The sequence below is a fragment of the Camarhynchus parvulus genome, chromosome 1A, assembly GCF_901933205.1.
Source record: "Camarhynchus parvulus chromosome 1A, STF_HiC, whole genome shotgun sequence".
NCBI classification, from domain to species: domain Eukaryota; kingdom Metazoa; phylum Chordata; class Aves; order Passeriformes; family Thraupidae; genus Camarhynchus; species Camarhynchus parvulus.
Window position 1 is genome coordinate 33,189,471 of NC_044586.1, and position 22,668 is coordinate 33,212,138.

Consider the following 22,668-nt stretch of genomic DNA (forward strand, 5'->3'; position numbering starts at 1 on the left):
TGAAGGATGGCATTAATAAAACATAAGGAATAGGAACAGATCAAATATGTAAGACTCAACAGCTGGTTGTCAATGAATTCATGTTGCTCGTCAGACACTATTACATGCTGTTCTAATCACTCACCAGGAAAAATTTCAATGCACTATATTTTAGGTCACAAAAATATTTATTTCTGTTTCATATAAAAATTATTAACAAACATAAATGCAGCTATATGTTTCTTTTTCTCTCCTTATCTCTCCTGGTCTAAAGAACTTCTATTCTGCAAAGGGCAGAAAAGGATCAGGGATCAGTTCTCCTTACAGACTGTACACACCAGCCAATGCTGGGTCCTTTTCTCTCTGTGCAATGACAGCAATGTGACATTCCCAAGCAGCAATGTTTGCTGACATCATGAGTCACTTTAATGCCATTTTCTGTACCTCATTTATCAGCAGCCATTTAAATAAAAGGCTGTGAAAGAAAACAGAACTCTGCAAACCCTAGGCTATGCCCAGAACTTTGCTCACCTTTCACAGACTTGGGACAACCCAATGCAAGGCTGGATGCAGAGTTTGCTGCAGATCAGCAGTCTCATTGTCTGCCATGCTGCAGATCATAAAAATAATAATTTTTGACTGCACATGCAATCACAGGATGCAATGTGAATTGAAATGAAATGACAGCGGGATGCAGCCTTTACCCTGCATCAGAAGCTATACAGAAACCATGAGCTTTTCCCTCTGCAGGAAAAAGAACCACTGAGATAAGTGAAAAATGCTAGCTTGTGGGTACTGTGCTGCTGACTAGTAAAAGCATTTTGGTCAGCTTGGTACATTTCAGTACTGATATCAGATGTGGACAGTGAGAAACTCTCAGTAATAAGAGAGCTGGGCAGCAAAATGACACCAGTGTCCAGTCAGAGAAATCCTTTATAACCTTTCCCGGTGCTATGCTCCCTGGCAGGAGGAGAGGTTGCTGCTGAAGAAGATGCCCTGTGAAGCAAAGGGAAAGGCACAGAGATCTACTTATACACACATCTACCAAGGACCTCATCTTATCCTTTCAAGGGCTGCTCCTGCAGAAAGCTTTGTGGCATGGAAAACAGGCATGGGACACATCTCTCCTTCCTCACAAAAACTGAGGAGTAGTTCAAAAGAACAGAACTAAAAACCTTATCCTGCCCAGCAATTTAGGGATAAGTGAAGGAGTGGAAAAACGGCAATAAATGTATAAACACCAACAAACCCATAAAAGTTGTGGGCTAGCAGTCATGAGCTGAAGGTGTAGCTTGAGTCACTGACTCATGACCAGCATTTGATTTTTAAAAAATAGTCGAAGTTACCTGCCTAAATTTAAATTGAATGTCCAGGTACTCTCAGGGGTCAACATAAACAGGTGTTAACAAAAATATAGACATTGTCCAGTTTATTCCAAACTCAGTGGAAAAATGTATCTTGATGACAATTTTAAGTTTGTTAACTGAAAACTGTAATCGTTTCGAGGTCTGTTTTACCAGTTTACCTTAAGCTACTTCTATCACTCCAGAGACCACAGAAATATTTCTGTTTCTTTCAAAATACTCAGCATGGGCAGAGTCCTTCCCTGCCAGACCTTCCTGGCAGGTGAACTACATGGACCTCATACTAAAAGCAGGTTTTGATCATACTTAGGAGAGCAATGTTTAATGACAAGACGCTTTCCCTTTCCCTCATTTTTCCAATGACATAGGAAGATAAAAAATGCATCAGTGGTTCATAAGGTGTAGCCTTTAGACATGGGCCAGGCAATTTTTTCTTCCCATGTGAGCAGTGATGCAAGTGTACTCAGCAATATTTCTTGTAAGACATTTTAGATAGAAGCATCAGTTAGGATTGAGGAGCTGAGGCAGTAGGATTTGGGAAGCACTCAGCATATGAACAGAAGGAACAAAATAATTTAGCACTAGCCAACCTCTTGGATTACTCGTAATTGAGCAATTAAAATACCATCCAAGTTCCAGAGGAATTTTCATTTTTTATTCTGGTTTAGATGACAGTGATGGAGCAGTAAAGTCTGGAACTAGGATGAGCACAAAAGACAAGGTGCTTTCCTTCTTTTCCACCTCTCTGCAGCCAGTGTGGGATCTTTGATCAGACTTCAAAAGCCTTAACATGCTCAGTTACAAGCTGAATCAGCATGTGGAGGATAAGGAGTGAAGGAATGAATGGGATATGACCAACTGAAAACCTGCTCGGTTCTGTCTGATTCTGAAAAGATTTCCTAGTTACAGGAGAGTTCACCTCATTCACATTCAAGCCCTGAAAGAGTCTATTTTTCCACAGCTTCTTAGCTGAAGTGGGAGAACAGCCCAGAGGAGTGTTAACGCTTCCTTTGTTCCCAAGACCTGAACTTAGCTAAATTTTCTCATGCAAACAAGTTGAGAATTCACTTTTTTCTCCTTAATTTTTTTATCTACCATGACTCTCATTGCCAGTAGTAGCATGGAATAGGTGTCCAAAATCAAAAAATGGTTACATAAACATTGAAGAAATTACGCACTGTATTTCCGAGTGCATGATCCTTGTCCTGTTCTTATCAGAAAACAAAGATTTGGTACATATACTTCATTCAATGCTCAAAATACTAATTACTAAAATACCTCATGATAACATCATTTTAATTTTTAAAAGCCTATTCCTGTACAATTAATTATGTGGTTGAAAAAAGATAAATCAGGAACTTAGAAAATGAGCACCTAACTTTTGGACTGCTTAGGCACCAAAATTACTCTAGAAGTCTTTAAAACTTAGCCAGTTTATTGTCAGTTGATTTTAGCAGACTGTAATTTGGTCACACAGGGGAAAGGGGTTTCCTGTAAGGGAAAATAAGTACTTTCATGTTGTTGGCTTCAAATTACTATATTGTACAGTGACTCCTGCTAATAATAGAGGCAGCATTTGACAAGTCCAACATGATCTAACAAACATCCCATTGCTAATCCACCAAGGCTGTAAATATGAGAACTATTGTCCCAAAGGCAAAAAAAAAAAATACTGAATACCTGAAATATATTGCAGGAGTAAAATGCATCCAGTTACTCAAGGGATGATGATTATTTGTGAGGTTTTGAGCCAGGGTTAGCTAATAGCACATAGAAAAGCATGCTGAATGAAGAAACCAACTGGAGGGAGCACTGATTCAGCTGAATAGTAAACTAATATGCTGACCATCTGCCCTCAAGGCATTGTGGTTAAAATTCTGACGTTGATGCTTGAGTTAGGGATTGTAAGTGGGTGATATATGTATACACACAGAGAGAAGATTTCTTGACTCTGGTATATCTAAACGGTGAGTTGGTACTTTGGAACTGCTGGTCTGTGGGTTTGAAAGAGTAGGTGGCAATTATAATGATTTATTGTTATGAAGCAGACTTATTCCTCTGGAATACAGCTTTCATTAGGATTTACAAAGATTGCTGTTGCTATTCCAGCTTCTCATTGCATATAAACTTGCTCTTGAACAAGAATTTTCTTGCCTCCTTCAGAAATGTCAATGGGAAAATATTTTACCCACCCAGCTGAGAAAAGTGTAATAAATAATAATATGAATTTCTCATTATTTTAAAAAGAAACATATTATTATTCTTGCTTTGCAATAACCCTCAGAGCATTTTAGGACAAGGCGTTAAAAGATTATTGGAGTCATCTTTAAAAGGGTTTGGGTCTTTTTGAGAATTAGGGTAAAATCAGGTCCTATAGAAATTACTTTAAGTACTACCAAATAGTGAGGTAGTAAATAAAATAACTAGTAAATAACAATAGAATTTGATTTAATGGTAAAAACCTGTGCCCCTATGAAACATTAGGCACATAAAAGTCCTCCTGAATGCTAGGGATGTCACGCAACTGAAATCATGTCTTATTTCACATTTTCCTATGCCATAACTCTTCAATGTCTGCAGACCAAGCACAGAGAATAAAAGGCATTGTTTGCATGTTATTCCTGACCCTGACCCCTTAACAAAAAATTAGAGGGTTTAAAGTTTATAGTGAAGAATGGTCTGCACTAAAAATTTATGTCACATTACTGATAGAGCAGACTAATTTTCAATCACTTCATACTGTGGGGACACCACACTATTAAAACCCCAGAAATATTTTCTTTTGCTAACAATGATTAAAACTCAAAAAACAAATAACTGTGACATTTAATTCCCAGATATGCTAAACTGTTTTTTGTATGTGTTTTTCTGTCCATGCATATACACATGCCATGTACTTATTTTCCAAATCTTCAAAATAGGAATGCAAAACTGTGCCATCTGGACATTCCGTTCCTGTGTACCCGGGAGTTTTAGGACAAGCTGGCAAAACGCATCAGAAAACCCAACGGCTGTGTTCCTTCTCTATCCCAAACAATAGATAATAGAAGAACAAAATAAAAGTGAATCTTGTTAGAGCAATTGCTGAGCACTGCACACCAGGCATGGAGTGCCTGGACTGAAGAGGATGTGCCACGTTGTTATGGTAACAAGATAACAACTTTGGTGCACACAGTCGGCACTGTCACCTCTGAGACTGAAATCCAGATTGGCTGGGGATCTGCCCTCTGCCTTGCTCCATCACATCACTGCAAATGAGACCTAGTGCTGCTGTCCCAGAGGGAAGTCTAGGCCTTACATGACACTGGCAGGGAACTGACACCCTCCCCTGAGCCTCTCATGGCCGCCCCACGATCCTCAGAGTTTGCGGAAGAGCATCTGCAGCTGCCAGGACATTACTGGATATCGTAGAAAGGACACAGGCATGACATCTCTAAGTCACTACCTATCTCTAAAGATATCCATTAAACCTACTGGCATTTTGGCTCATCTGGATAGCTAGACTGAATCCTCCATTTTAAACAAAGATGTATAGCACTCCCCTGCTTATGTAAAAGATGCAGAAGCAATTTCCTTTCTGCTAAAAATAGACACCATTCATTCTATCAGGTCTTTTGTCTCATTTCCTTATGCAATGAGTAGTTGGTCTAGTATATCCTCTGCCAGCAGAAGACCATTTCTCTTTCTTCCTGTGTCCCAGCTTAACCTTTCTCCCTTTATTTACCCCATTGCCCTCTCCACCTATTCATGTGATTGTTGTTACTTTGGTATCTCTGTGAAAGTTTGGATGGTGGGTTCCCTGGGACACAGCACTGCTGTGGGAACCTGATGCAACCTCTGTGCTCCAGGTATTATCAGAGGTAACAGCTTCCAGCATTTAGCTCAGCACGCATTAAATAAAGAGTATTTTCCTCATTGTGCCTCATTGCTCTGTCCTCTACTTTTGCCACTGCCGCACAGGGAGTTACAATAAAAGGGAAAACTGAACCTCGTTTGACCTCGGCCAAGAGTGCTTGCACATCTTTCCAGGCAGGTTCCTAGGAAGATTGCCTTCAGAAACAGTTATATTGCCCTCAATCAGTGCAACTGCCTGGAACTGGAAATCAGCTTCCTGTTATATTCATGAAGTGAGGTGCAGCACAGAGGGATGTCCCAGGGAGCAGACAGGGAGAGAAGAGAAGGTCAGAGTGATGCTGCATGGGCAGCAGCGGAGAGCAGTGCTGGCACAAGCTGTACAGCAAACCTGAGCTCACACCATGGCTCCATGTGACACAGCCCTGAAGTGCCACCCACCCAGTGACACTGCAGGAGCCTTGCTGCAGGATGGTACCTGTACTTCTCTGAGGCACCCAGGTACTCATTCCTGCACCTGTTCAGAGACAGCATGACCTTCCAGGAATGTGAATAGCTAACAAGTACCAATTTGGCATCCCAGTGCTGGATCACCACCTGAGAATCGGAGGCTAAAGGTGCAGCACACGTCCCTACAACGTGAGATATCCTTAGTAGAGAAAAGATTGTGAGTGATGGTCAGATTGGAGATGGATGAGGATGAAAAGAATTTTGCAAACTTCTGCTTTGAGGTGTATTTTTAAATATGATGTATTGGCCTTGACCTGTTTGTGTGCCTAGAGAAATTCCTTAAAGAAAATGGGTAAGAGAAGAGATCATTACAAAGATGAATATCATGTGATCTTTTTCTCTTAATATTATCTTGGGAAACCTCAAAAAATCACAGTTCGTATAACTAAAGACATTTTAGATTCCATCAACCCCTATGTTACAGGAGAAGCACATGCTGCACAAATAGACAGCAATATAAATACCTGCTTCCCACAGCATTAATTCCCTCATAGATTAGCTATAGCTACAGTAAAAATGTGCTGAATTTTAGAGAAAAAATCCTGCTTTGCTCTGTAAGCCTGCTTCTTTGAGTGTGAAAATATGTAACATTTAAGAAGCTGAAAGTGACTTCGATGTCCACATCCCACTGACCTGGCACAGGGAGTGAGGCAGCTGCATCCACTATCTTTTGCTGAATTCCTTCTACAGCAACAAATCTACAGAGAGCCAAGATTGATTTATATGGGCATTTACCAATTACATGGGCTTACCTAACCAGATCCTTTTTGCAACTATGTGTAAATATGAAGTAGAAGCATAGTACAAAATGTTACAGAACGAAGCTCTGGTTGTGGCACAGTTAGCTAAAAATTCTCTATATTAAAAGTTCAGCTGACCTGCTTAGGACAGCAACAGTTTCTGCCAATGGAATGCTCCAACCTCTGGGTTCAGCTGTTCTTCCCCCTTAAATCTTTCTTTGCTAACACAGAAACCACACTGGTATAAGCAGACCTAAAGTGATGACACTTCAACTACCCAGTAGTTTACATGCACTTTTGTGAGAGCACAGAAAACTGATCCTGATATTTGAAATGAGGCAACATGTAAGTCTCATCTTAAAATAAAAAAACCAAAATGGATAAAAATCAGAGATTTTGTTTTTAAGAAAGATAGGAAATATGTCTATTTTAAGGTTGTTTGGACGAAAATTATTTTAATTTATAGCAGAAAGTTTAGCTTTTTTTTTTTTTAAATCAGCCTGCTTTCCAGAACAGCACATGCTTATAACATTCCCCTGGCTTTTTTTGTTGCTGTGTTTTTTTTATCCTACCCCTTCATCCTTTTCCTCTTTTCTTTCCTGTTATGAGAATTAAACTAATTTGGATCTCTCCACTGAGGGAAGATGTATAGGGAAAATTCTGGTCTTCACAACGTGTCACAAGCAGGCCCAGGCTCACTCTCACCTCTGCTGGTCGCTCAAGCTGTGCTTGAAGTACTCTCAGCCTTTGGCTCCCAGCTTCACACCATGCTGCAATCACAGCAGCACCTTTGTTAAACCTGAGCATCCTGGTTGAAAATGCAAAGGTAGTCTCCAAACAGGCCCTAGTCCATTAAGAACAGCAGGATCAGGATCTCAGAGTGTATTCTGAATTGAACAGGGAGCCACCAGAGTGTGTAGAGCACTAGTGCGATATGCTCCTGGTACTCCTTCCTCCCCAGAAGACACACCATTTGCACAAAACTTTTAGCAGTGCCTTTCACCTTCTCTGCAGCTTATGTCTCTGGCATGATGCCCTAAATCTTAAGTTATATGAAACTGGAAGGGATTAGCAGCTTCTGTTTCATCAATTATATTACTTTTAATTGCCTTGAAGGATTCATTTGTCTTCACTCCAGTAACCTTTGGCAGCAATCAGCAGTTCAGACACTACTCCCACACACAGCAGCTCTTTTCAGTCATACTACGTTTACTGAAAGGTCCTTAAGAAACAAAAACAACCTCATTCACATAGCTTTGCAGATGTATTTATTTAAATTCCACCTCTGATAAAATTAAAAGATTAAGTATACTTCTGAGACGCAAGAAATTGCTTCATCATCACCAGGAATGGGGTTTAAATTCTTGTCTATGTTTTACAAACAGCATAATCAAAGTTCAATAGAGAATATGCAAAGATTGCAAATCTATAGCAGACAGAGGAATTTACATAAATAAGAGATATGAATATCTGATGTTTACAGAAATAAAACTGCATGCTATGCAAACAGACTAAAGACTACAACTAAAAAACATTTCATTATGATGATTTTTCAAACCAAAGCTCATTGTAGGTGCATATGTAGGAGACAGTCATGTAGCACAAGGAGGAACATCCATGGTAAAACAGTATCTATATACTGTTATGCTGTATGGCTAAAAGAAATTTGGATTAAGGATTGGATGAAAATGGGGATTGTTTCTCCTTCAAGACCTTTGAATTTCATAGCTACAGCAGAGACCAGTACAATTCAATGGGAACCTGGTACCAAAGACCTTTAACAACCTTAAAAATCTGTTCTTTAATATCCCATGTTGAAAGTGGGAATTTGATTTTTTTTTTTAAGGGGGTCATGTAAAATACCATATCAAGTAAATTGCACTGATCACACTGATTCTGATCTGGAAATACGACAAGGTCACCTACAAAGATGACAATTTACTTATTAGTGTGAGTTAAAATGTGAAATACAATGAGACTGTCAGCAGAACAGCACTCAGCCCAATTCATCCATCCTAGAGGTAGCCTTTCTCAATGTATGACTAAAGGTTTATAAGCCAAACTGGATTCTTGCAAGTGGTTTCCTTTGGGAAGAAGGAGGACCCTACAGGTGTGGCAGAAGCAGAATTTTGTCTAATGCTCGTTGTTTGTTTTTTTAAGGATAAAACACTGGTTTCACTAGTATCTGGAAGACATTGACATCTTATCATGTTAAGAATACTGTCAGTACTCACATAAAAACATAAATAAGAAAGGGAACGTGAATAAGCCAGTCTACAAACTTCAGGAATTAAAAAAAAAAGGGAAAAAAAAAAGCCTGAACACCAAAATTCCCTAAAAAGCAAGGAGAACAAATACCTCACATCTCCAAACACATTGTGCTCAACAAGGTCACCTCCTAATTCAGATAATTCATTTAATCCTCTGGATGAATGCAGCATGTGTTGCACTCCCAATGAAACCACACAGGCTCCAAATAAGAGGCCATCAACTACTGCTATAAATGCAGTCAAATGCTGGGAGCCAGAGTAACATAATTTGATTTTCCCCTTTCCAATACGAAAACAAAACAAAGAAAAATGTTTTACTGTTGAAGGTGTGCATTGTTTAAAAGGTCAAAATGTGCCTTTCTTTCTGTATTTTAAAAACATTAATCAAGAATGAAATAAACAACATGTGCAGGTCAAAGGTTAATATCCCAGGCTCTTTAATGTGCATTTACCACCCACTTCTTTTCCATTAACACCATCACCTCCTCCCTGTCTTTCAACACCCCTCCAACTAGTCTTGCCTCGTGTCTCACTTATTCACACAACTGAAAAGTAGTAATTATTTTGCAGTTAATCTTCAGGAAACTGCTGCATAGAAAACAGGCTTTGCCTTCTGTTCCAAAGTCTGAAGGGAATGACCACTGGAGAGAAGCAACTGTTTCATTTCTCCTCTAAAGAGTTTGCCTGAGTTTTTTTTGTTTGTTTGTTTGTTTAAAGATTAGAAGACCAGTTACACTATTACCTTGAAGACACTGACATCATAACACAACAAAAATATCATAAGCAAGAGGATAACCAAAGTCTATGGAGGAGATTTTGATTTTAGAGATAATGGCATTAATCCAAGATAGATTTAAATTATTTAAATAATGTGACTGTAGAAATTCACAAGCATTTTTCAGAGTAGAGTACAGCTCTAATTATATCTGAACAATTAACCTTTACAGTTGTGCTGTTTAGAATTCTTCTCTGAGTGGGTATATTCTTAATAATTGGGCCATTAATTAAAATTGCTATCTCAAGCGCTGCCAGAAATCTTCAGTAAAAAAAAATATATTGGGCTGGGATGGAACCAGGACAAAATAATCCCTCTCTGAATGTGTGTTCTATCATATTCACTGGGAAAAAAAAAAAAAAAAAAAAAAAAAACAAAGAAAAGCAAAGAGAGGAAAGCAGACATTGTCCCTATATGTTCTCTGCTTTTCTAGAAAATATAAAGCAGTATTTGAAAAATTTCAAAAGCATTTCCATATTAATAAAGAAAGGTACCAAAAGGGTAAAAAGATAACTTAGATATTTTTTCTTCTGTTCTTTCCCACAAGGTAGAATGAACCTATTGGTATAATACATCTTTTTCATTTCTAACACTGATGTTTTTTTAATTCTCCCTAAACTGTCTTCACGAAACTAAGCAAATCTCTAACATCATTACTTGTATTTACAGAACCAAGATTTTTCCCAAGTCGTCCTTCCAGCAGTGAAAACAAAGGCTACTGTGTTTACTCAGAAAATATTTCTCAAACTCCATTAAGTGATTATGTTAGAAATTAGGAAAAAAAACCCCACCAGTGAGATTTAAACACCTGTACATCTCAGTCAGGAGAATCTCTGCCCTCTGGCACATCAAGGCTGGTTAGACAGACTGAGCTTGCAGGTTCCTCATTAGGTTTAATTCCACTCTACTGAACACACGCTTTGCTGAATTAAAGAAATAGATAAATTTATAATTACTCTTCAAGAGTAGCAACTTGCACTGAACATCTTTGATTTTAGCAGGTAGATAAAAAAAAGATCTGACCTCTGATTATATCCAGACAAGCTTCCTGGTGAATACTCTCAGATGACAACTCATATTCAAAACCACAGATAAGTCTGTGATATATAAGTCCGAAACAAGTCTCCTTAAAACTTCTGGCCTTATTGTATTGTATTGTATTGAGTTTGTTAACCTTATTGCTAAATACTCTTCTGTTGTGGAGTTACTCATGTTGCCCTGGATGGGAAAGCTCTCCACATGTGCAGTAGGATGCACATTTTATGATTACTTTGGCCAACTCCAGAAATCTGTCAGGGGAGGCCATTTTTATGCCACATGGAAAGTTGCATGTTCTGGTGCTTTGCAGACAGATTTCTTCTGCCTTAAACTCCAGGGCCTCCATATCTGCTATTTGCTCTCCTGCATGCTTCAGGCAAAAGGTTGTAGGGCACTGTCAAGATTTTCACATCAGACACACGGAAAATCTATTTCAGGATCTCAAAGTGGAAAGTGGTAGCACAGGTCACTTAACACTATCGGTCATTTCATCTCGCAGGAGACATGGATGAGAGGGCTGGGTAGAAGGAGGATTATGCCTCAAGCACCTCAGAACTGGTTCTGTCCTCTCTGCCCCCTGAAATAGCATGGGTACACACAGGAGCTAATACACGCATGTACAGCTAGGAATGGACATTCATATTTTTTCAAATACACACTTTTATTTGGCAGTTTGGGGAAGTGGCCTTAAAAAAGATACAGAAACAAACATCTTGTGCCCTCTTTCCCTTTCCATTACTCACAGCTTCTGAAAATGTATTTTTTAGTTTTTTACATTTTTCTTCTTAAAATCTGCCACAAAATTTTCAAAAAATTAATGTGAGGATTTATAGTCCTAACTTTATCAGCAGTGCATATGCATTTTAATAACTGAGTTAACCTTAGGCTAACATAAACGTATGCAGTAGTTGGTGGCACATGCTGGAAATCCTGTGTGCCCGTGCAACAAGGAAGCAGCAGGAAGGAACCTAACACCCAGCTTCATTTAGTGTTCTGTCATGTGTAACTCTCCTACTGGGGCTACAGAGAAACTGCCAGGTAGTCCACATCCTACAAGAGAAAGAAACTGAGCTAAGAGATGATGCTGAGGATACTGATGCTCCTGAGAGAAACCTTGCTCACCCCTCTCATTCTTCAAGGAAGGACATACCAGTTCTGTGGCTCTGACTGAGTGAAGATCACAAAATATGCATGTTGGAACATCAGAAGCATCTGCTTCTGGCAAATGTAGTGCTTGCAGTTCAAATACCCAAGAATCTCTGCCACCTAATAGCTGGAATAAATCAGGATTTGACTTGCACGCATTGACTGATCATCATAAAATGAGAAATATTGGAACTCAGAGCCTAAAAATCTTTGCATGAAAAACTAATGTGATATTAGTAGAGAGAACAGCAGTTTGAAAATGGAAGGAGCATGTGATGGGCCTGGCAACAATCTGCAGGTAAATCTCAACTATATTCAGGTCACGAACTCAACTCCCTTGTTACTTCTGAGCCTGAAATTTATTAAATAGAAAGAAATAAAATGTGAGAGAGAAGGGAATAAATTATCCTATTTTAACATCATTGAATTATGTGCCATGAAGTTACTGCACTGAAGTTTTCATCAGCATGAGCAGAGGATGAGTAAGCTAGGGCGGAGCAGATTGCCAACAACAGCCTTTAGCTATATCATTCTATATGCTTTAAAAAGTGCTTGTAAATTTGTACACTTGGGAATTTCATGGACCCACACCTGATGTTAATCTGGTCTTTAATCATGTCATTGATGCTAGCAAATTCTTGCAACGATCCTTAGTAACTAGAGAAACTGATTTTACTTTACACAGATTGAAAGCTGTTAACTACTTTGCTGTTCAACATTTAAGCCATCAGTTATTCAGTGTGTGTAACCAGTATGGTTGCCTACCTTTCTATGGCAGATTACAAATAATAAATAAAAAAATTAAATTAAGAAATAAACCAAGGAAATACCCCAAATGACCACAGAATATGATGGTGCTTTCAAGATAGCCAGCCAGTAGTCCCCAGATCGGTTATTTTGCATCCAAAATATAACTTAAGGAGCTTTGGTTTTTACCCATAACGCAAACGATTTGCAGCATGCTGTGCAAGAAAATGATACAATATTTGGTGTAGACCCACAAAGTTCTCTTACAACTGACATATTTGTCAATTCCCCCCAAATGAAAATATAAATCAAGGGTATTTGAGTTTAATTTTCTATCAAGGCATACAAAATGAATAGCAAGGACATGGGCTAGAATGTAGCAAGAATTGATTCTTCTATGGATGAGATCACAGAAAATTATCTTACAGTCAACTTATTGTAAATAAGGAAATTTATGTTTTGTTTCTAATGTAGTAGACCTTTAAAAAACAAATTACAGAGCTTCAGTCAAAACTGACTCAGTGTAAAAGTCAGTGTTTAAAAACTGACTCCATGAAAATGAGCAGCTACAGATAACAAAATAATCACAAGGACACAAGCATAATTTAAAAGGCACTACAGAAAATGTGGATTTAAATGTTAGTAGTACACTGTCATCCAAACTAATAGTGTGTCAACACTAGGCTCAAATGTTCACTTGCATCTTTTTTAGTGCCACTATCACATGCAAGACTCCCATAACACTTTTCCATTTACCAGCCAAGCCTAGCTGAGTGATGCAGACTGTCATTTTGTCTTTATCTGTTTATTAATAACACGGGGTGAGAAACTGCTTACATGTATGAGCATGTACAGTCCTTGTACTACACTTATAGTAACTTGTTATAGAAGTCCTTTCTTTCAACTCCTTTTAGCTAGTTATTGAAAACTAACTAAAATGTCTTTCAGTTCAGAATGTCTGGAGCACTTTCTAGCAATGGGAAATCTACCACCCTTGTAAAAAATGTCATCCTTATGTCCAATCTAAATCTACCCTCTTTAAGTTTAAAGCCATTACCCTTTGTCCTATCACACAAGCCCTGCTAAAGAGTCTGTTTCCACCTTTCTTGTAGGTCACTTGAGGTACTGAAAAGCCCCAATAAGGTGTCTGTGGAGCCTTCTCCAGGCTGACAGCCCCAGCTCTCTGTTTTCATACATGAGGGGCTCCATCCCTCTGATCACCTCATGGCCCTCCTGTAGACCCCTCCAACAGGTCCTTCTTATGCTGGGGACTCCAGAGGTGGATGCAGCGATCCACGTGGTGCCATGAGGGACTATGGCAGAGTGGAGGGGCAGAAGCCCCTCCCTCAACCTGCTGGCCATGCTGTGTCTGTTGCAGCCCAGAATATAACTGGCTTTCTAGTTACATCCAGCTTTTCATCTGCCAGTATCCCAGATTCCTTCTCAGCAGGGCTGCTCTCAATCCCTCTATCCCTCAGCTTTTACTGGGGGTTGCCAACTCAGGCGCAGCACCTTGGCCTTGTTGAGCCTCATGAGGTGCCCATGGGCTGATTTCTCCAGCTCCAGTCCCTCTGGAGAGCATCCAATCCCTCAGCTGTGTCAGCTGCACCACTCAGCTTGGTGTTCTCTGCAAAGTTGCCGAGGGTGCACTCAGTCCCACAGCCCGTGTCACTGATGGAGATATTAACTTGTGCAGGCCCCTGAGGGACAGCCCTTGTCACTGACCTCCATTTGGATACTGAGCTGCTGACCACCACCCTCTGGATGTGACATCCAACCAATTCCTCATCCACCTAACAGACAATTCACCACATCCATTTCTCTTCAATTTAGGGAGAAGGATATTTTGGGCGACGGCATCAAAGCAGTCAAAGCCGTTACAGAAGTCCATATAAACACTATCTGTTAGCCCTTCTCCTGTCCACAGATGCAGCCACTCCATCACAGAAGGCCCCTCAGTTGGTCAGGCAGGACTTGCCCTTGGTGATGCCATGCTGGCTGTCTCCAATCACTGCCTTCTCCATGTGCCTTAGCACAGATTGTAGGAGTGTTAGTGTTGGATAGAGAGAGGGAGAAAAAAGCTAAACGGACATTGCTTTTATTTAAAGTAATTCATGATCTGGGCACTGTATTCTACTAACAATAAAAGTCTCAGCAGGGTGGTTTTAAACTGGTATTGGACCACTTGGGACTGTTTATTTTTACCCAGCTCTCCAGACTGAAACCTACTTATCAATGCAGAGCTTCTTTGCCTCTTTGTTGAAATTATCTCCAATGCTCTGCCAAAATAATGACAATGTTGTGACAGTCTCTGAAGGTTTGCTTTGATTACCTCTGCATCATGGTGACACAGAACCACTGGACTGCTTTGATACTCAAGAAAAAGGACAACAGGTTACATAAACAGTGTTTTCTAGCCACAGAAGATAAACAAATTCCTCCCAGACCCTCTAAAGTAACAGCCTAGTTCATTTATTACTGCTTCAGACTAAATAACTGCTAGTTTTTTTCCCCTAAAACTGGTGTGTGCATCAGTGCAGGCATGACATATTTCACTTGCTTTCACTTTTACTCAGTCAGTTCCTACATGCAGTTACCCATTTCTTACATTCTTCAAAATTATATTTCTCAGTTTTCTCATATATATCTTAAAGAAGTAATGCCCCAAAATGTATGATGGCAGCTAAAGCTTACAATTAAATAATTGTGATTTTGTGACTGGAGTTCCATACTGCCTAATAGTTTATAGTGTAACTCAGTCCCTTATGCATGCTGAAATGCCTTCAAATAACTGCATCAATTCTCCAGTGTATATTCCAAGACATATTGACTCTTGCTTTAACTATTTTGGTGTCTTGGATGACTAATCAGCTTTGTTTGTTTGTTGAGTCAAGACTTTCTGTAAGGATATGTGGATTTGCTGCCTCCAGAAGAGCAATACTGCATGAATTCGCAATGGTTTTAAATAGATTGTAACAACCCTTATCATCTTAGGCTCTTCTGCAAATTCATCAGCTGTTCCATCAACAGTTTTTAACTGCCAGTTCCTCAACATTATTTTAACTTTTGCCAATTTAATGTACTTCCCCCTGCTTTATTGATTTTTAAAGCTTAATAACAACACATTAGGACATAGTCCACGGATGAAAGTTTTATAGTCCAGCTGGAGTTTTACCATAAAACCCATTCATCCACAGTAAACAGAATTGTTCATAGTGAACAAATAAACAATTCTGGTTTTGACATGCTCTTCCAAGAGCCATGTTACCTAGTTGCCATGTTACCTAGGATTGGCTTTCTTTTTAACACAAAGAAAGACATGGACATTTAAAAACAAGGTGGAAATGAACAAATTGGCCAGAAAAAGTTAGATGTTACACACATTTGAGGAAAAGTAACATTTCCCTCTAAGAGTTAATTGACGCCACAGTGAAAAAAGACAAATATAAACAAAACAGAACCCTTAATACAATAATGACTCCTGAAAAAGGTAATTGCACCATAATTTCATATTTGTAACTGTAAACTTAATTAATGCTTCATTAACAGACTGTAGCATCTTCCTTATGGAAGATATTTTTTCCCAAACCTAAAACAATGATTCTGCTAGTCTTCAGCCAAATATTTTGTTTCAAGTAGCATCTATCATCTTCTTAATGAAAATGTCAGTAACGCAGAGAGAAGCAGCACATTTTCCACAAAGAAGATATGTAGAAGATATATATTTATATGTAATAAATATAATATGAAAAATGTCTCCTTTTTATGACATGTAAACATATTTGATATATTTTCCCTCTAAATCAAATTATTTAGTACACTGCAGGACATCCCACTTAAAAGGACTCCAGGATCACATTTTATTTCTCTATGAGCATGGTTCCAAATTACAAAAAAATTTCATGTTTTTTATTTGACACTGACAGAAGATTGATTAAAATCTGGGGAAACAACAATTGCTACTATTTCTGTCAGCTCACAGTCAAGCATTCTCTAACAATTTTTAATAGTGCTTAGGCTTTTTTTAACTTTATGTAAATATTTTTCTGGTTCGGTATAAATATTAACTTGCTTTATTAACACTATTACTTCACCAACTTTCAGTTACTTCTCAATTATTTGCAGTCTTTCCATCTAAAAGGTATCATCAGTGGGCTACCCTCCAAGAATCAACTGGGACCCCCTCTGTTTCATATTAGAGCTTAGCACCTACTGCTGCAGTACAAGTAAACCAAACAGTCATGACTGCATTGTGGAGTAACAGAATGCAATTTTTATTGTTTAAATTAAGTTCAGAGATGGAAAGTCACCAGAGATCGAAAGTCATCACTAACATAATGGCTGACCTTATTTTTCTTGCTCACATTTCCCTTCTGTCTGCTGGAATTAGTCTAGAAGGACACTGCTGTCTCATTTGAAATACGTCTCCTGACATACGTGTCTGGATGCGGAACACATTTGCTCTGTGGACCCATGAGCCTGACTTTAGTTCTGCAGACTCCACTTAAACACTGTGAACCAGTCACTGCAGTAAGTGACACTCACCAGCCTGTTCCTGAGAGACCTGACCATCTCCATCCACAAAAATTAACAGTCAAAGCTCAGAGGATCTCAAGATCCACTGGCTCCATTTCAGACAAATCCGTGGGAAAAGCCTTTTTTGCATACAGTTTCCTGATGCAGTTACACAGAAAGGAGCATTAGTGCTTGCACCATCCAACACTGTCCCCAGAGGACACCTGATTTGTGTGCAACCATGTGAACCAGTGCTCCAAAAAGCTAGTGAGGACCAAGAAGCTCTGTCAGAAGAAGGACTGACTTTTTAAATTCTTCTGTCCTGCACAGGGTTTCTGTGATGCCTCAAGGTAGTCCAAATCCAGAGAACTGAAAGCAGAAACAAGGACTGGTGAGCCTTGGGAATGCTAAGAGATGAGACTCAAATCTGAATCCTGGTCTGCTAATGTCCAGTTGAGAAGAGTGGACATCTCATGCTCCCATTATCCTATCTGTCTTTTTTGGACTAACAGATGAACATCTGTCTCTTAATTAAATAGATACAATTCTAAATATAGATATGGAAGTGGAAAAAAACCAAATACAAGGTGTTATTTGTATGCAGTCATTTTCAAGACAGAAAAGAAACACTAAAGCACAAGCAAAACATACAGCAATTACAAATACAAATTACATATTTTACAAAATGTTTCTGCAAGGAAATTTTACCATGGTATTTCTTGTAACAGTTGTCAGGCAGACAGTGAGAATGTGGGTCTCATTTGACATTGACAAAATCCCAAGTCTTTTCATGGCAAGCATAGTATCAGGTCCTTGCAATGTGTATTATACTGACTGGCATAAGCAGAACATAATAAAAAACTCAGTAGTGGTTTTGCCCCCATCTTGCTTATTTCTCTGACATGATACATGAAGTTTATCTTAAAGAGACCCAGTTTTCAGAAGCCAGCATCCATCTGTGATAACAATTTTCCATGCATGCATTTATCTTTGCAGTAATAACTGATCTACATATAAACAAACCAGTTCCTTACATACAAATTCTAACAGCTCTCAGGCAGATTATTTCATCAGCATGTGCAGGCAATACCACAAGGAGGTTAGTACAAAAAAATGCATACACATCAGTGCAAGTCAGATTCCCTGCTAAAAAACCCAGCTACACATCTCCCAGCCATACACCTCTCATCCATCTCAATGTGGAGCATAACTGTAAAATTTAGCACAAATTAGATAACACTTCTCCAAGACAATGAGGAGCTCTGTATTATTACATCCCCGTGTTACCAATCAAACATAATGAATTTTTGATCCTCTGCAGTATAAAGCACAGCACTGCCAGCCATCTAAAGCAAACATTCCCAGACTCTGAAACACAGCTGTAAATATTCTTGCCCAGGGTGCTGATCTTGGTGGCAATTTCTGGCATTGACTCATGCCTACTTTTCCTAAGTCCATACCAGTAAAATCTGGATAAAACAATAGCTTTATGAAGGCTTCTGTTAGTTCCTATGAATTACTGCAGCTAGCTGTCCAGTGATATAAAACTGACATTATTTTTACAATTCTCTCAAACTGAAATTCAAACTAATTTCAGCTATTCTTTTATAGTATTTTATATGAATCAATATAATTCAGCCATTTTGAAAGCTGTTATGATACACATAAACTAATACATACATGAACACATTCCCTATTACAGGAGAATAAAGGTTATGCTGCAACTCTTTTTTATACACATGTAACGTTTAAGTGTTCATTAGAGGACCCCAAGAGGGCCATGGGTTCCCTCAATATCCTGTAAGTGCTTTTCTCCCTGCAAGGTAACAGCCTCACATCTCATGTACTTTAATCCATTCTGTGACTGATGGTGACCCCTTCTCACAATGCATGGCAATATTCACTGGTAGAAAGCCCAGCAACTGTTCTGAATTTAGCCCCCTGAAGTCATATTACCATAGGAGTTTTTGATTTTAACTGTGGTAGTCTAGGCTAGATAGCATGTGTACTCAGGAAAGTAAATATATTAAAAGGTTCCTCAATTCTCAGATCTGATTTTTTTTTTTTTAATATTTAAAGCCCACAGTAGGGGAAAGAGGAAAGAATGATTTTTCTCCTTGCAGCACTTCAGAGTCAATACATTTACCAAGATACAATCTGAATTCCATTCTGAGTTGCAGAATGGTTAGCTAATTGGCAAGCACATACAATTTAAGAACTAGATTTCGTAGATTAAACTCATTACTTCAAGCTTTTTATGTTAGGCTCTGAGTCCCCGCATAACCTCTTCCCCTGCCGATTATCTGCCCTGCTCCCTTTTCCTATTTCATTCCCCCGCTTGGGTGCTGTAATCCAATGCCTTCTCTGCAAAGGGTGCCTCACCTGCCCCCCGTGCTTCCTCCTGTCCAGGCTCCCTCTCTCGCAGCCCCGGCTCCTCATAGCCCAGCCTTGACCCGAAGGTTATGGCAGTCCTCCCCGGGCCACCACCGGCCCCTCGGCACCAGTGCCCTGTCTCACTGAGCTGTCACATTTCCCGGAGTGAAGCCAGTATCCAGGCGGCGGCGGCGGAGCTGGTTGTTGATCTGATACCCTCCAGCGGACTGCCTTTTTAGCATGCACGATCTTCAGGCCACAGACTACGCCTTTCTTTTGTGTCTGGAAAGCCTGTAGCAGTTGCCGGGCACTAGGAACAAACCAACCTTTGTATCGGGGGCTACAAAAACTCTTCTTACCTAAAAGGACTGCAATTCCCGTCCACCTTCACTAAAGAGAAAGATTAAACGAGGTCCGGGGATGTTTAAGGATGAGTAGACTACTCCGAACCAAGGCTTGTTTTCTATATTGACTGTTTTGCACAGAAAATAAAGCTCATCAAAGGCTTGAAGTTGCCTTTACTTTGAAAGAAATACGTCATCTTCAAATATGCAAAGCAGGTTTACTGTTGATAACCCAAGAGTTATTGACCTTGTATTTCAGCTGTTCTCAGCGTGCACTTTGGCTTTTTCTGTAATAAGATCATCTTACCAGCAGATGATTATTGATCACTTATGACAGAAACAAAAAGCCTTGAGCAGACTAATCTATTCATTGTGCTCAGTACAAAATGATGTAAAAATTGACAAACACTCCCCTCTTCCTACCCACCCCAACTCCCCCCCTCAAAAAATATAATGTAGCCACAGTCAAAAACACCATTTCAGGATGAAACACAGAGAACTAGAGAAGATGGCAAGCAACAGTAAGTTTTACTGGAGACCTGCTTGGTGAACAAGTATCACCCGGCAAGAGCAATGGCACTACCAACCAAGCATGATCACAATTGGACTGAGTCCTCGGCACCTAACCCAAACCTGCTGGGGCCTTCCCGGTGCTGCCCCCCCAGGAAGGGGAGAAAATGTACGGCTGCACGAGAAGGCTGTGGAGCAGGGCTGGCTGGCTCGGGACCCCCGGGGCCATCAGCACCCTTCCAACCCAACGCCGATGCAGTGGCAAGATGTGTCCCCCATCCCCAAGTTCTCCGGACGGGCACAGGCAGGTGGGCAAGGAGCAGGTCATGGTGGGAGAAGCTTCTAGACTAACCTGCTCACAGGTTTCCACGATGTGCTTTCTCCCCTCTCGGGGACCCAGACCGTGACACCCGGCTTGGGGGATGCTTTGAGCTGCTCTGGGCTTTGAGCCCTCTCCTTTCCGGCGCGACGGGCGAGGGCGGTCCCCTGCCCGCCCCAGTGGAGGGCTACAGAGGCTGCGGGGCGCTCCGGGCGGGGGGCACGGCCCGGGCTAGGGGACGAGCGGGATGCGGCAGGTACCGGCCGCGCCGGGAGCGGGCAGCTGGCCGCCTGTGTCCTCGCTCGCCGCAGATTTTAAGGTTAAGTGCGTGCGATTTCTCACTCTCACAAAAGGGAGGAGGAAGGAAAGATGATCAAGGAAGCAAAGCAAGCAGGGGAGCGATGAAGGGGCGGGGGGGGGGGGGGGGGGGGAGAAGAAAAGGAGGGAGAAACAAAGGGAAGAATAAAACCCTCTCTGGGAGCAAGCAAACAAAGAGGGTAAAAAGAGCTCGGCGGTCTCCTCGGGGGGTTACCCCCCGCCGGGCTCCCCGGTACCGCGGCACCCCGCCCCGACGTGCGGCCCCGGCAGCCGGCCGGGCTGCGGCCCCGGCCCCGGCTGCTGCCCACGGCCGCGCACGGCGGAGCCCCGTGGGCAGGACCCCGCGCCTGGCCGCTGTCGCCCTGGGAAGTTCGGCGGCGCGGAAACACCCCCGCGGGGTCGGGGCACCTTACCTGTCGGCTGGCACTCCTCGGGGAGCGGTGGGATGAAGCGGGGAAAAAACGGGGAGGAAAAAAAATTATAATCAAGCCACCCCAGTTTCCGAAATTGCACCGCTCGATCAGGTTACTATGGAAATCGTCGCGAGGAGGCAAAAAAAGCCAGGAGCCATCCTCATCCTCTCCGCCTCCGCGAGGCACCGCGGCGCCGGAGCCGCTGCCTCCCCGGGCGCAGGGCTGCGCGCTCCCCTCCGCCGCCGGCTGCTCTCCGCGCCGCGCACCGGCCCCGGCCCCAGCCCCGCGCCGCGCCGCCAGCGGTGCTGCCCCCCGCGGCACAGCTGGAATTTAAAGGGGCCGTGCTCTCCGGGCGCCGCTGCCCCCGCCGCCCAGGGCCGGCTGGGTGTGCCTTTGTAACCAAAAGTTTCCCGCGGGTGCGCCGAGATACGGCATCCGCAGGGACACGGGCATGAAGGAGCGGCGCGTTTGCTGCGCGTAGCCCTGGGCGTTATGAATTATTATAGGCGTAACAGCAGCATCCAAAGGCCTCGACAGAGCTCAGTTGCAACGAGCGCCTGGCACAGACACGGGTAAGAGGCAGCCCCGGCATCTGAGAGCTTTTGTAATGCGAGCAGTGAGGGCAGACAGAAGGGGGGAAAGTGTATAAAATGCATGAGGAAGGGTTGAAACTTCCTAACCACCCCAGCCCGGAAATCACAATTTTTACATTGCAACTAAAATATTCAAAAAATACAACAAACAGTGCTGACACAGGTCATCCTGCCTGTGTCCCTTATTCATAAACAGAAGCACTTGTCGAGCCTGCCTGTTCTGAGAAGTGAGTTTGGCCTGCAGGACACCCTGGCCAGCTTGGAGGCTGGATGCATTTGAAGCCCACCTGTGGAGAGAGCTGTGCCAGGAGCTGCCACCCACAAGCACACGCAGACTTTGGCCTGACTGGGTGGACAGAGCTTAGCAGCCCTTAGCAGCAGATCATCTTCACTCTGCTCTGTCCCCACCTCCACGCCTCACGTGCTGCTGTGCTCTGCCCCACTCCCGTGTGAGCTATTTCCCACCACAAGCCCTCTGTCTGCTCCAGCAGCATCAGGTGCTGCAGCTGATTCAGGAACTCCCACCCAAAGGATGGGTTTTCACCCCTAGAGAATATATTCCACAAGTTTCTGCTGATGGGGAATGAGGCTTCGAAGTTGTTCCAGCTCTGAAAAATGGCTGCCTGCAGAGCACAGGGAAACCCCATCTTTGCTCTCTTGTTGCAGTCTAACACTATGTGTGCTTCAGCTCCCAAGAAAGGGAAAAAGTGGGGGAAAACAGTTTTCAGATGATTGCCTTAAACACCCATGAAGAAAAGGAGCTCCTTCTGGAGTAAAAAATGTGCATTTATTCATTCCAGAGTAAGAGCACTTTGCAAGTCATAGGTTTAGGGAAGATAGCTTGCAGTTAATGGTTCCCATG

General features: G+C 41.6%; 1 protein-coding gene across 2 annotated transcripts in view; it reads right to left on the minus strand.

Moving 5' to 3' along the window:
• Positions 1–20,782, minus strand: part of NAV3 (neuron navigator 3) — a 507,938-nt gene extending 487,156 nt beyond the window's left edge. The window contains exon 1 of one of the 2 annotated variants that reach the window (XM_030959546.1): positions 20,516–20,782. The gene's annotated coding sequence lies outside the window, so the exon portion shown is untranslated. Of the gene's footprint in view, positions 1–19,318; positions 20,025–20,515 lie in introns of those variants that run through there. The other variant, XM_030959547.1, reaches the window with a different exon arrangement.
• Positions 20,783–22,668: the final 1,886 nt, after the last annotated feature.